Consider the following 14,168-nt stretch of genomic DNA (forward strand, 5'->3'; position numbering starts at 1 on the left):
AAAAAACAAATTAAATCTTGATCACTCAGAAACATATTATCCAAGTGAATCCGTGGTATTATGCATGTAAATCAATTTCCAAAAACAATTTTTGCAACAATCCAAGTTAAAAATATCCAGAATTCTTTGATAGAAAAAAGCTAGTTTGTTAAAACTATTATTTAACAAAACTCACATTTTAACTTTTCGTCAAATGTTATATGTGGTTTTTTTTTTCAACTAATACAGAAAATACAGAGGACAAGACCAAATCATATCTTCAAATTTACTGTTTTCACAACCATAGAAAAATAGATGACTAGCTTTTTTAAAACATTCATTGAGAATCCAATAAACTTGATTTAGTTCACTTTAACACACTGAGGGGAAAAAATTACATTAAAAAAATTTGAGACCATTGATTTGCTAGACCCGAAAGCCTCAATTTTTCTATTCCAAATTAACAATATTTATTATTGTAAGGTTCTTCAATTGTCAAGAAAACTGAATGGTTTGTCCTAATTAAAAAAAAAATTGAACAGTCAAGAGTTTTAAGGGCCATTGGTGGATCTAGTCCAAAGTAGACTGTGATGTTTTAGTCAGATAAATTCGCTTACCATATGGTGGCAAAAATCTATACAACCAAAGGAACAGTAGGTTAGAACTTTCTGGATTTCTAAATTTTTGCAATCCAAATATGGTAACTGTATTATTATTATTTTTTTGTCACCCACAGTGGTAAATTGTGGTGGTGCAGTGGTTAGAATGCAATATTGCAGGCATTCAATCCTGACCACCTCAGAGTTGACTCAACCTTCCATCCTTCAAAGGTGGATAATATGAGGGCCCGGATTGTCAGTGTTAAGTTCAGGAAGTAACGAGGCTGGAGACCAGGGTAGTGACAACAGCTCTTTAATATATGGTGAACCCAGCAACCAGGCTGGGGAAAAACCTCTCCTTATATACAGTTCAACCGGCGGCTTTAACCAATCAGCAACGTGCTTGTTTCCCGCCTAAACCATTTAAAGATACATTACACTCCTTCCCTCCCAGAAAACACTTTACCCATATTTACATGATATTTACATATTATTTTTCAACGTAATCACGCAAATAGACCGGGCGTCTCCTGACTCTTTCGGACCTGCGCAGTACATTTCCTGGGAGTGGGTCGAGCTGACCGGAGGGGCTGTTTGCTCCTCTCAGCTCCTTCTCTAGGCCATCCGGCCCTGGATTATTAGCAGAGTCGTCCCTGCTGTTTTCTACTGGAGCCTGTGGGCGTCGCTGGACCTCCGAAATTTCAGATAAGTCCTGCGTTTTTTCCGGGTTTGAGTCAGCTGTGGAATCAAACATTGTATAGTCAGGGCCCGTTTCGATTAGTTCAGATTGTTCGGCTATGCGTTTTCGTATTTGGTCTATGTGGCGCCTCCATACTAGGCCATCCTTTAACTCCACCAAGTATGATTTTGGACCTGTTCTGTTTAGGATTTGTCCTGCTATCCACGTTGGGCCTTCACCATAGTTGTGTGCCCACACTCGGTCGCCTATGTCCATTTCTCTTGTTTTTCCTATTTCCCCCTTGTAACCCTCCGGCGTATAGTTTGGATTTAGACGGTCTAGGGGGCACCTGAGCTTTCGGCCCATTAGTAATTCGGCTGGGCTTCTGCCGGTTGTGACACAGGGGGTTCTGTGTTGGACGGCCAGGAAAACATCGATTTTTGTTTGCCAGTCGCCTGGCTTAAGTCTGGACAATGCCTCTTTTGCGCTCCGGATGGAACGCTCTGCAAGGCCATTCGTCGCAGGGTGGAAAGGCGCCGAGAGGGCATGTCGGATGCCCTCCTCTGCCAAGTACTCCTCAAATTGGGTTGCCGTGAATTGCGGGCCGTTATCGGAAACTAGCGTGTCGGGCAACCCATGGGTTACAAATAGGTGCCGCAGGACTGAGATCACGGCCTCGGCTGTCATGGATCTCATGAGAATGATTTCCAGCCATTTGGAGTAGGCATCTACTACGACCAGGAAGGTTTGGCCGTGGAAGGGGCCGGCAAAATCAATGTGTATTCTAGACCAGGGCCCTGGGGTTTCTCCCATTCGAACCGGGGCCGTTGGGGGTAGCGGTCTGGACTCCTGGCAGGCCTGGCATTTCCCTACCCTTTCAGCAATTTCTGAGTCCATTAAGGGCCACCACAGGTAGCTTCTCGCTAGACCCTTCATCCTAACGATCCCTGGGTGACCCTCGTGGAAGAGGTCCAACACCCTTTTCCTCAGTTTTTCTGGGATCACCACTCTATCCCCCCATAGCAGGCACCCCCCTTGAGCCGAAAGTTCCCCACGTTTTTTTACAAATTCTTTAAAACGCTCGCCCGGCGCAGCGGCCATCCTCTTGTACCCAACCGAGTACAGTTCTCAAAGTAATGTCGGTATGACGCCCGAGCCACCTCCTTAGATGTGACTGGGCCAGAGTCCAGAGAGTCAATTAACAGTATGGGCGTCCCGGAGTGGGGTCTTGATCGGCCCTGGTAGTGGGCATCTGCTTAATGCGTCCGCATGCCCCAACTCCTTTCCGGCCGATGCTGCAGTTTGTAGGAATAGGCGGCTAAGAAGATAGTCCATCGGGTCAATCGTGGCGAAAGTGCCACAGGCGTTGGTGATCGCCAGCCAGTATCCCTAACAGAGGTCTATGGTCTGTCACAATTTCAAAGTCTCTACCAAAACGATTCGTGAAACTTTTTACCCTGACACAATAGCTAGCGCTTCCTTATCCAACTGGCTATAGTTCCTCTCTGTCGAGGACATCGTTCTGGAGTAGAAGGCTATTGGGGCTTCTGTGCCATTTGGAAGCCTGTGGCTGAGCACAGCCCCACCCGTAAGGGAAGCATCGCAGACTAATACCAATGGCAATGAGCTATGATACTGAACCAGTAAGCTATCGCTCGAGTGTAGGTTTTTTACTGCTTCGAAAGCCCTAGCTTCCGACTTTCCCCAAGACCAAGCAGTATTCTTTCCCAGTAACTTATGTAGCGGCTCGGCAACGGTTGCCTTATTTTTAAAAAGACCGTAAAAATTCACTAGACCCAGGAATGCCTGTAGCTCTGTTTTGTTTTTGGGCGCTGGAGCCTTTCGTATTGCCTTGACCTTGCTTTCAGTGGGGTGAATTCCCTCCTTGTCTATTCTGTAGCCCAAGAACTCTACGGATTCTACCCCTATCTGGCATTTGTTCACTTTAACCTTTAGACCGACTGACCGGAAAATGCCCAGAACTTTTCTCAAACGCTCCCCAATTCTTCTAAATTTTCGCTGATATCAATACATCATCGAAATAGGGACTACCCCGGAGCCCTTGCAGAAGTCGCTCCATTAAATTTTGAATAGACCAGGTGCCACACTCACCCCAAACTGTAACCGGGTACACTTGAAAGCACCTCTGTGAGTCACAATCGTCTGGGCTTGGCTGTGTTGGCGTCACGGGCAGTTGTTGATAGGCTTGAGCCAAATCTAACTTGGCAAAAACGTGTCCTTGCCCCAGCGAGTGCAGCAAGTGTTGCACCACGGGGACCGGGTAAGCGCTTTTCTGCAAGGCTTTGTTTAACGTCGCCTTGTAGTCAGCGCAGATTCTAACTGACCCATCTGGTTTCACTGGGGTGACGATTGGCGTCTCCCACTTTGCGTGATCGACTGGCACCAGAATCCCCTGACTGATGAGCTTGTCTATCTCCTTGTCAATCTTAGGTTTAAGGGCAAAAGGGACTCTCCTTGCCTTTAACCTAATGGGGGCTACCTGGGGGTCTAAATTGAAGGAAATAGGGGTCCCCTTGTACTTGCCCAGGCAGTCCTTGAAGACATCTTCGAACTCGTTCATGAGTGTGTCTTTTAGGTTAAAGTCACTTCTGTAGATGCCAGTCACTCCCATGCCCAATGCACGGAACCAGTCTAGTCCCAACAGACTTGGCAGGGTCCCTTCGACTATCGTGATGGGCAGGGTCTTCTTGTGTGGTCCGTACTCGACGCGGACGGAGGTGGTCCCTCGAACAGGGATGCGATTCCCTTGGTAGTCGTGCACTCGTAGCCGTTGTGTTTGCAGTTTGCGTTTGGCGATTCTCGGCAAAGCTTTCGCAAAAGTGTCCCAGGACATGATTGTGATTGCTGACCTGGTGTCCACTTCTAGTCGGCACGGCACTCCTTCGATTTTCGGTTTAGTGAAGATTTTCTTCTCGATGCGGGTTGCTGCACGGCCTATGATCACGGTCGTTCGATTTGAGTTCGCGCCCTTTTTGTTTTGACCAATCGCGGGTCGCCTTGCCGATCCTGCGCTCTGATTGGTTGGTTTGAATTTTCGGCGGGAAGGTTGGGGTGCTCGACAGACTTGAGCCAGGTGCCCCTTCTTCTCGCACCGCCGACATGTAGCGTCCTTGAACTTGCATCGTTGACGCTGGTGTTGCCCTCCGCAACTTCCGCATTCATCCCGGTCTTCTTTGCCCCTTCTCTCGGTGAGGCAAACTCCTTCCTCATCCTCGCCGTCTGATTCGGTCTGGATTTCTTCATTGTGGACCGGGGTTGATTTCGCGCTCGCCGTTGGCGTGAGTGGCTTTTGTAGGGTTTCCGCCGCTTGGGTGGACATCTCATGAGCTCTGGCTTCGTCCAGAGCGTTTGCCAGCGTTAGATTGCTTTTTGATAGCAGCCGCCTCCGCAAACGAATGTCTCTGACCCCATGGATGAGTTGCTCTAACAGCTCCTCATCCAAATCTCGGTACCCACAGTCCTTGGAGGCTTTTCGCAGGGCGGCCATGTAATCGCTAATGGATTCGCCCTCTTGCTGTCTGCGCTCCCCAAATTCAAAACGCCGTACGTATTTGGACGGTGTTGGCGCAAAATGGTTCTTCAATAGATTTTGCAGAGTTTGCCACGATACCGATTGTACCGCCGTTGGCTCTGCCAGGGCTTCCGCGATGTCGATGACCTCGGGACCGCAGTGGCTCAGGAAATATGCCCTTTTGCGGTTGTCTGGAACTCCTTGCAGTTCGTTTGCTTCTAGGAAGCTTTCGAAACGGGTCATGTACGTTCCCCATTTCTCCCTGGCTGGGTCAAACGGCGCGGGCGGAGTGTAGCTGGCCATCTCCGCGTTTCTGCCCTGAGTTTGCTGGGTTCGGTTCTTCCGTGCTTCAGCTCGTTCTGGTGCTCTTTAGCCTCGAGATCCCATCCTCGTCGCCAGTGTTAAGTTCGGGAAGTAACGAGGCTGGAGACCAGGGTAGTGACAACAGCTCTTTAATATATGGTGAACCCAGCAACCAGGCTGGGGAAAAACCTCTCCTTATATACAGTTCAACCGGCGGCTTTAACCAATCAGCAACGTGCTTGTTTCCCGCCTAAACCATTTAAAGATACATTACAGTCAGGGGCAATATGCTGACTCTGTAAACTGCTTAGAGAGTGCTGTAAGCACTATGGAGTGGTATATAAGTCTAAGTGCTGTGCTAGTGTTTTTTTACAGGTACAAGCTCCCTTTTGGGGGAGATCAACTGATCATTAATCCACTGTGGGAGAAATTGACCAACTGTGTTGTCATCTGAGCCTGACATCAAGATAATAACTTTATATTGTAGCACATATTCCTAACACCTCAAAGGAAGAGTTATTTTGTGGATTTTAACCTTGTCTGATCAAGATTTTCTAACCCACAGTCAATTCTCAATGTAATAAAAAAACAATGAGCACAGTCTTTCTCATCACTGCAGAAATATTTACTATGTGCTAATAAGGATGCCATTTTAATAACTCTAATATCAATAGAATTTTGATGTGCAACTCTTATTGACTGATGCTTAACTTTATACTATAAAAAACCAAAACCCTGCCATTTCTGCTTTTAAAGCTCTCCTTAAGGATCTAGAGAGCTACATTGGATTTCTACTCCTGAATGCCATAAACTATATTCTAAACAGATTATAAAATGTATGGGTTTGATAGTACCTACCACAGCTGACTAATAACAGATTTAAAGAATTCTTAGTGTAGAATGATTACCAAAATAATTGGCTTTCTACTTTTTAAGTGGTATCAAGGCATCTCTCTCTCTCTCTCTCTCTCTCTTTTCCCCCCCTCCCCCCCTCTCTCTCAGACACAATCTATTATTCCAACCCACCTCCCCGCCCCCACCTGTTAATAACTACCTTCTGCATTATCTCTCTGGTGTCTTGCCGTTAATTGCTTTGTTCTCTAGCTTACAGTAATTAAAGAGCACTGAAATACACCCTGAGATTTGCCTATTTCTCCCCCCCCCCTCTATTTTTTACTGACTGAATTGGGCAAGTGCAAAACTGAATCCACCAACAAATTCTTTAAGTGTTCAGGAATTCCAAGTGCCTCCTGGTTTATTTATGAACCTTCCCAACTAAATCCCTGAATGACTCTGGGTGCCCTATTGTACCAGGTTTCTGTCCTGTCAAATGCCTTCTTCAGTATTTTGCTATATACATATATCCATATAAAGGGGGGGGGGGAAACAGACCCAGGAAACTACAGACTAATCAGCCTAACATCAATACCTGGGAAGATACTGAAAAAGATAATTAAAAAAAAAACAGATCTGCAAATATCTAAAAACAAATAAAGTAATAGCTAGAAGTCAGCACAGGTTTGTTAAAAACAGATCATGCCAAACCAATTTCATTTCATCCTTTGACAAAGTTAAAGTTAAAATTAGTAGACAGATGAAATGCTGTGGACATAGTATATTCAGACTTCAGCAAAGCATTCGACAAAGTAGACCACAACTTCTTAGTAAGCTAGAAGTAAGTGGGATAGAAGCATCACCATTAGATGGATTTGTAACTGGCTGACAAACTGTACTCAGTGAGTAATCCTTAATGGTATTACATCTACATGGAGGGAAGTAAGTAGCAGAGTACCACAAGGTTCTGTCTTAGGCCCAGTACTCTTCAATATCTTTATAAACAATTTAGATGAGGGAATAGAAGGGGAACTCATCAAATGTGCAGATGATACTAAGCTGGCAGGAAGAGCCAACACCTTAGACAACAAACTTAAGATCCAGATGGATCTTGACAGACTTGAACACTGGGCCTATCTAACAAAATGAAATCCAATGTAAAGAAAAGTAAAGTCTTACACTTAGGCAAGAAAAACCAAAAGTACATATATAGATTGGGTGAAACATGGCTTTATAGCAGTAACTCTGAGAGGGATCTTGGAGTCTTAGTGGACAATCAGTTAAATATGAGTCAGCAGTGTGTGGCAGCAGCAAAAAACCCCAATGCAATCCTAAATTGCATTAATAGAGGGATACAATCAAGATCAAGTGAGGTACTAATACCATTCTATAAAGCCTTAGTATCTAGAATACTGCATCCAGTTTTGGTCACCACACTATAAAAAAGATGTTGAGAGTCTAGAAAGAGTCTAGAGAAGAGCAACAAAGATGGTTAGGGGACTGGAGGCTAAAACGTATGAAGAATGGTTGCAGGAACTGAGCATGGCTAGTTTAGTGAAGAGAAGGACCAGGATGACATGATAGCAGTGTTCCAGTATTTGAGAGGCTGCCCCAGAGAAGAAAGGGGGTCAAGCTATTTTCCAAGGCACCTGTAGGCCAGACAAGGAATAATGGTTGGAAAATAATCAAGAAGAGATTCAACCTAAAAATAAGGAGAAGTTTTCTGACAGTGAGTACACTCAACCGATGGAACAGCTTGCTTTCAGAAGTTGTGGGAGCTTCATCACTGGAGGTGTTCAGGTTGAGACTGGACAGCCATCTGTCAGTAATAGTGTAGGTCCTGCTTGAGCAGGGGTTTGGACTATATGACCCGCAAAGTCCCTTCCAACTCTGTTATTCTATCTTCTAAGATATCCATATAGATGCTAGCCGGGAAGTTTTGGGAATTGGTCCACACACTGGGCAGTTTAAGAATAGATAAAGATGAGCAATGAGCTGAACAATTAAAAGGATATTATTTTAGGAGGAAAGATACAAGCTTAAACAAGATTTTGAAGAGTAGGGGCATCTGTCTCTGTATTACAATACTTATAATAAAAATTATTACAGTTCTCAGTAAACATCAGGGAACGTTTCCCAACAATAAGAACTTTTCATCTATTCAGCTTGAAAAGTGGTCTCTCCATTTGTTGAGGGTGTTGTAGTTAAGGATTACTGCAACAGGCCGAAGGTTAAAAGTAGGATCCGTTCTCCAGGATCTGTTCCAACCCTTTCATTCTATGGCTGTATGAGAACTACGATCAGAATAATTTAAGCAATAGTTTTACTAGTGAACACCTTGACAAAGGGTGTTGCTCCTCAGTTAAGTAGAAGGATTTTAATGGTTTAGCTTAAAAAGACTGCCCCATTTTTAAATGCATTTTCACTAGAAGTATTTTTTATTTTATATTCATTTTGAAGGGAGGACATATTCTGGTTTTTGCACAGCAGAACTCAGAAAATGCAGGGCAGTAAGAATGAATGTATTTCATTAAAGTTTGTTCCTTACAAAGTCTGGGTGGAACTTGTTTCTGTGGGATGGAAACTATATAGAAGATGGGATTATAGAGGAAAACAGTTTAATGCTTGCATAAAATACAGTACATACATAGTTGCGATATATTTGCATAGGAGTTGGTAATTTGAAACTCATCCCAGATATTTTGCTTTCAGTGGATAAACCATAGAGTCCAGAATAAATATTGATAGATCCATTTAGATAAGTTCATTGAAAACTCATACACTGATACATTGAAGTCACACACTGTACTACACAAAATTGTTTTAACAATGTGTGAATTCTTACATCTGCTAAATTGTAAGTCATGGTTTGCAAATTGGCACAGATAACATTCTACGACAAACTCAAACAAACATGCAGTTGAATGCAATGTGAATATAACCAACAAAAAGAGAGACTATATTTTATTTTTGGCTGAGTCCCATATTTGATTATAACACACTATTAGCCCTAGGACTACTGTTCTCTCATTAAGAATGTAAGAGCCAGACTTTTGTTTGTGTTTTAGAACACAATCTATGTTAACAAACATAGAACACATCTATGTTGCATTTATTCCCAGTCATAATGAAAACTTTTGGAAGCTGACTGAAAGCAAAGTTCTTTATTTAGATGGATGGTGAACTTAGATTTAGCACAGAAGGTATTGCTCATTTGATTTTAAGGCTTACATATTTTTTAAAGAATTAACAACAACTCTTTATTCATGTTTATATTGTGCTTACTGTAGAAGCTTTCAGTTTTAAAAAGCCCTGTATAAATAATGTTCATCTATATTAACAATTGTGTAGACAGTGTGTGTTTATTTTTAATTGCCTTAAAAGCATTTTCAATCCCTCAGAAGCCTTTGACAACCAACCTTCCTTCCTTCCTTCCTTCCTTCCTTCCTTCCTTCCTTCCTTCCTTCCTTCCTTCCTTCCTTCCTTCCTTTCCCCCTCCCCCCTCCCCCCATCTGCCCCCTTCATCTAGGACACAGCATTCTCTAGTTTTCTCACTGCTTTCAAAAACTGTCCTCTGACTAATGTATGTTCTTTTCATCCATTATTATTATAATTGGTTAAATGATGAACAGTAGTGTTAGCAGCATGGGGGGTCGGTTATCAATTGCAAGCTATTTTTCATTTTTTTCTTATATTTGGAGTGCATAAGGATTACTACAAAAATGAACTCTAAAATGAATGTTATAGAAGTAAGGAAGGGATGTCAAAAAGCTTTATATAATCATAATATCTTTGGAAAGGATAATCTGAAACAAGATTCTGAGTCACTTGCATACTGTGAGGGAGAAAGGGTGTTCTCTTCACTAGCAATGCCAATGACTGCCAAGGTCAAATTAGTCCAGAAGGCTTTAACAATGTTAGTCTTTTGTATGTTAGGTTCTATAGAAAGTATTTCATGGCGGTAGAATACTTTGTAATCATATACTGGTAGTCCTCGACTTCTGACCACAATTGAGCCTCAAATTTCTATTGCTAAGCAAGGCAGTTGTTAAGTGAGTTTTGTCTCATTTTATAGCAATAGCAACAGCATTTTAGGCTTATATGCTACCCCATAGTGCTTTACAGCACTCTGGATGGTTTACAATCTAAACATTATTTGCATCTTCCCCCCAACAATCTGGGTCCTCATTTTACCAACCTCAGAAGAATGGAAGACTGAGTCAATCTTCAGTCCCATCAGGATCTAACTCCACGCTGCGGGCAGTTTGTTTGCAATACTGCACTTTTTAACCACTGCGCCACCAGGGCTCTTTATGGCCTTTTTTGCCACAGTTGTTAAGTGTATCAATCAATCATTAAGTGAATATTGTTCCCCCCCATTGACTTTGCTTGTCAGAAGCTGGGACAATATGCTATGACCCTGGGATAGTGCTATTATCATAAATACATGGCAGTTGCCAAGCACCTGAATTTTGATCATGTGACCCAGGGGAAGCTGCAACGGTTGTAAGTGTGAAAACTGATCATAAGCCACTTATTTTAGTGCCATTGTACTTGTTTCCCACAGTCATTAAATGAATGGTTGTAAGTCAAGGACTATCTGTAGGGGATTGTTATGGATTTTTTTGTATGTAGCTGGATACACTGTAATCTGGTATTACACTGCAATTACACATATAGTCTCACAAAAGCTTTCCACAGCCTGGTGGATTACAATTTCTATCCCAGTTAGCCAATCGTGTTTTACTTTTATAGCTAAAGTGCATCAGATTGAAGAAAGCTGTTATTACAATTAGAACAGCATAGTATTGTTCTTAAAATACAGTTAGTCCTCACATAACACACTCTTGTTCAATAATTGAAGTTAATATGATATGGAACAAGGGGTTCTTATAACAAGTCCTTTTAGCTGCAGCCATTATAGCTTCCTTATGGTCACATGGTCATAATTTGGGTATTTGGCAATTGGCTTGCTATTATGACTTTGCAGCACCATGCGGTACAGGATCTCATTTTTGGGACATTCACTGCTGGCTTCTAACAAGCAAAGTCTATGGGGAAGCTGGCAGGTTACAAAGAGTGATCATGTGACCATGGAATGCTGTACCTGTATGAGGTTAGACCAGAGGCCTTCAAACTTAACAGCTTTAAGGCTTGTGGGCTTCAACTCTGCATAGCTGGCTGGAGAATTCTGGGAGTTGAAGTCCACAAGTCTTAAAGCTGCTAAGTTTGAAGACCTCTGGGTTAGACTGATGATGGCAACCGGGACTGCTGGAACTGCTGGTGTAATTTGACATGGTCATGTGACATTCAGCTTTACTAAACAACAGGATGTAATAAAGTCCTAGTCCTAGTTACTGTCTGCAAAATAAGGACTACCTGTAATGAAACAGTCTAAAATTTCCTCACAGCAAGAATGCTTATTATTGCTTGAAAAAGTACTATATAATTAAATATATTATTGTTTGGATCAGGGCTCTCCAACCTTGGCAACTTTAAGACCTGTGGACTTCAACTCCCAGAATTCCTCAGCCAGCAAAACTATGGCTGAGGAATTCTGGGAGTTGAAGTCCACAAGTCTTAAAGTTGCCAAGGTTGGAGAGCCCTGGTTTGGATAGTTCCTTTACTTTTTAGCTTATACATATGTCCCAGTTTGGAGAATGGAAATCTTTATAACATACAAAAGCATACTTGAATTACAGTATATTGTTTTTAGTAGTATGGACTACTAAAAAGAGAAAATAAGTTTCTAGCATCTGCTTTTTACCAGTGAGATTTTTTCCCCCTATTATTCAGTACTATTCCATCAAGATTATGGAAATGTTTAAATTCATATTCAGACAACTATTTTAGCAGAGAGAGTAATTAAGAGAACGTGGACTGATTTTGCTGACTACATTTTAAATTGTGCATGCCATATTCAAGATGACATATCATTACTTGAAATACTTGCTTTGTTGTAATGTTTTTGTTCTTTTTATTATTATCATTTATTAAATTTATATGCTGCTCATCCCACTGTCAGGTGACTCTGGGCAGCCTATAACATCAGCCATGATGGTGCAGTGGTTAAAGTGCAGTATTGCAGTCAAACTCTGCTCAAAGCCTGGAGTTTGATCTTGATGGGGCTTAAGGTTGCCTTTCATTCTTCTGAGGTTGTTAAAATGAGGACCCAAATTGTGGGGGGCAATATGGTGATCACTGTAAAGCACCCAGAGAATGCTGTAAAGTGCTACATGCTATTTGTATAGCTATCATAAAAGCAGAAGTGCAAAACATTAAAAGATAAAAAATTAACAGAAATTAGATAGTGAGGAACCAGAATTCAATGGGGTGAGGTTTTCCTAGACCCCTAAACACCTCCAGCATAGCGTGCCTCATTGAAGCCCCAGGCCATTCATGCAAAGACAGATTTTAGACTCTTTTAGAAGATTGAGAGGATGGGGATGGATCCCATCTAGAGTGGGGCACGATGTTTCAGTATCTGGTGTTTTAGAAGTACTTGTACTTTAATTTCAATTTCCAATAGATGTACCTGGAAATCGTTCTATCAAAATTGTTGTATCTTTTTCTGAGGTTCTACACTGAATGTTATCTTTACTGCTGTCGTCATTATGTTAAAATACATCAAATATTCTGGACAATTGTTTAAAAGACTCGTATAACATTTGCTTAACAGAATTTTGAGATGAATATTGAAGAAAACACACAATTTGCTTCATTTCATGAGATCAGGACATCTGGGGTGTATTCATAATATGCAGGCTTTCACAAAAAATAATCTTCAGCTCAGAGATAAAGACTATGACTTCATTCATGCAGATGCATCAGAATTTTGTTGCAGGATGAGGTGTGAAATGTAGACATATGGGTGTGCAACGATATGGGGAGGGGAGGGGGGGAAAAGCCTGTAGGTCTCTCGTTTGTTATTAACAGACCTGGAATCTCAAGCATATTACAACATAATACTATCATTTCAGACAAGAACAGCTTTCAGAAATGTTTTTTGGGTAAGCCCAACCAAGAATGTTCATTATCTCTATGAGCAAGAAGTAAGACGGGTTCTCATTCTCTCTAACCTTTGTTTTGGTCCCTTCTTTTGAAATTTACAGTAGAAATCCAACAGGATTTGAAGACAAGATAATAAACAATTGTCAACAGCTAATTTTATGTTGTGAAATAAAAGATTCAGATCAAGATTTTGCAAAATGCAAAGCAATGAGCTAAACTGGGAGTAACATGTTTTAAATTCTGTTATCAAGGTAGTTACTTAATGACAGATTAGATTATAACATCTTACTGCTGGATTGCTTCTATGGAAAGAGCAGGACTTCCATAAGATTTGCAGAAATATCTTTGCTCTGATAGGAATACCAAAATACATTTTAAAGATTCATTAGTAGGCAGCTTTTTAATAACATGAGATGCACATATAAAAATAATCTTTCCAGATCTATCACTTCTTGCTTTGATACTGAATATTTACTTTGTGAAGGAGAGTGTGTAAAAAATTTGATCAATGGAGGGAAAATAATTCATGTAGATGGCAAAATATAATTATTAGTAAGACAAAGATGAAATCCTGACACCTTGTCTTCGGGATGGCTAGAACCACCTTACTGTTTTCGATATTTACAAATAGTGAAGTCCAAAAGAATTACAAAAATAAGATGAAGTACTAGACAAACTGGCTAAACTCAAAAATCACACACAATTTTATCTGGAAATCTAGATACAGTGCCACAATGTAAATGCTGCTATTATTCTACCAGTAAATATATGTCAATAGGAGAGGGATACAATTATGGTAAATTCTGTTGTATCCTTTTAGTTCAACAGTGGAACTTTAGGCAGACTTGGACCAAGAGAAAGTCTGAAAGAAACCTGCTCCTATGAAGAGGACATAGTTGGCAAACTTTTTCAGCACCAAGTGTCGAAACAGGAGCGTGTGCAAACCTTTTCAGCACCAAGTGCTGAAACAAGAGAGTGTGTGTGCATACGCTAGCCACCATGCTGACCACCTGGTCTTCTGGTGTGCATGTGTGTGCAAAGACCAACTGTCCAGCGCACATGCGCCGGCTGCACCTTGCATTTTGGGGATCCTCATGCTTCCCTGCCCCCCCCCAGTCCGCATTGGGGTGGCAGGACATCCCCACCGATGACCCAGTTCCACAGCCTCTGACAGAGAGAGGAAGTTGAGCGGAGAATGCTACAGAGGTAAGGGGTGTTGGCAAACTCTGGG

The sequence above is a fragment of the Ahaetulla prasina genome, chromosome 8, assembly GCF_028640845.1.
Source record: "Ahaetulla prasina isolate Xishuangbanna chromosome 8, ASM2864084v1, whole genome shotgun sequence".
NCBI classification, from domain to species: Eukaryota; Metazoa; Chordata; class Lepidosauria; order Squamata; family Colubridae; genus Ahaetulla; species Ahaetulla prasina.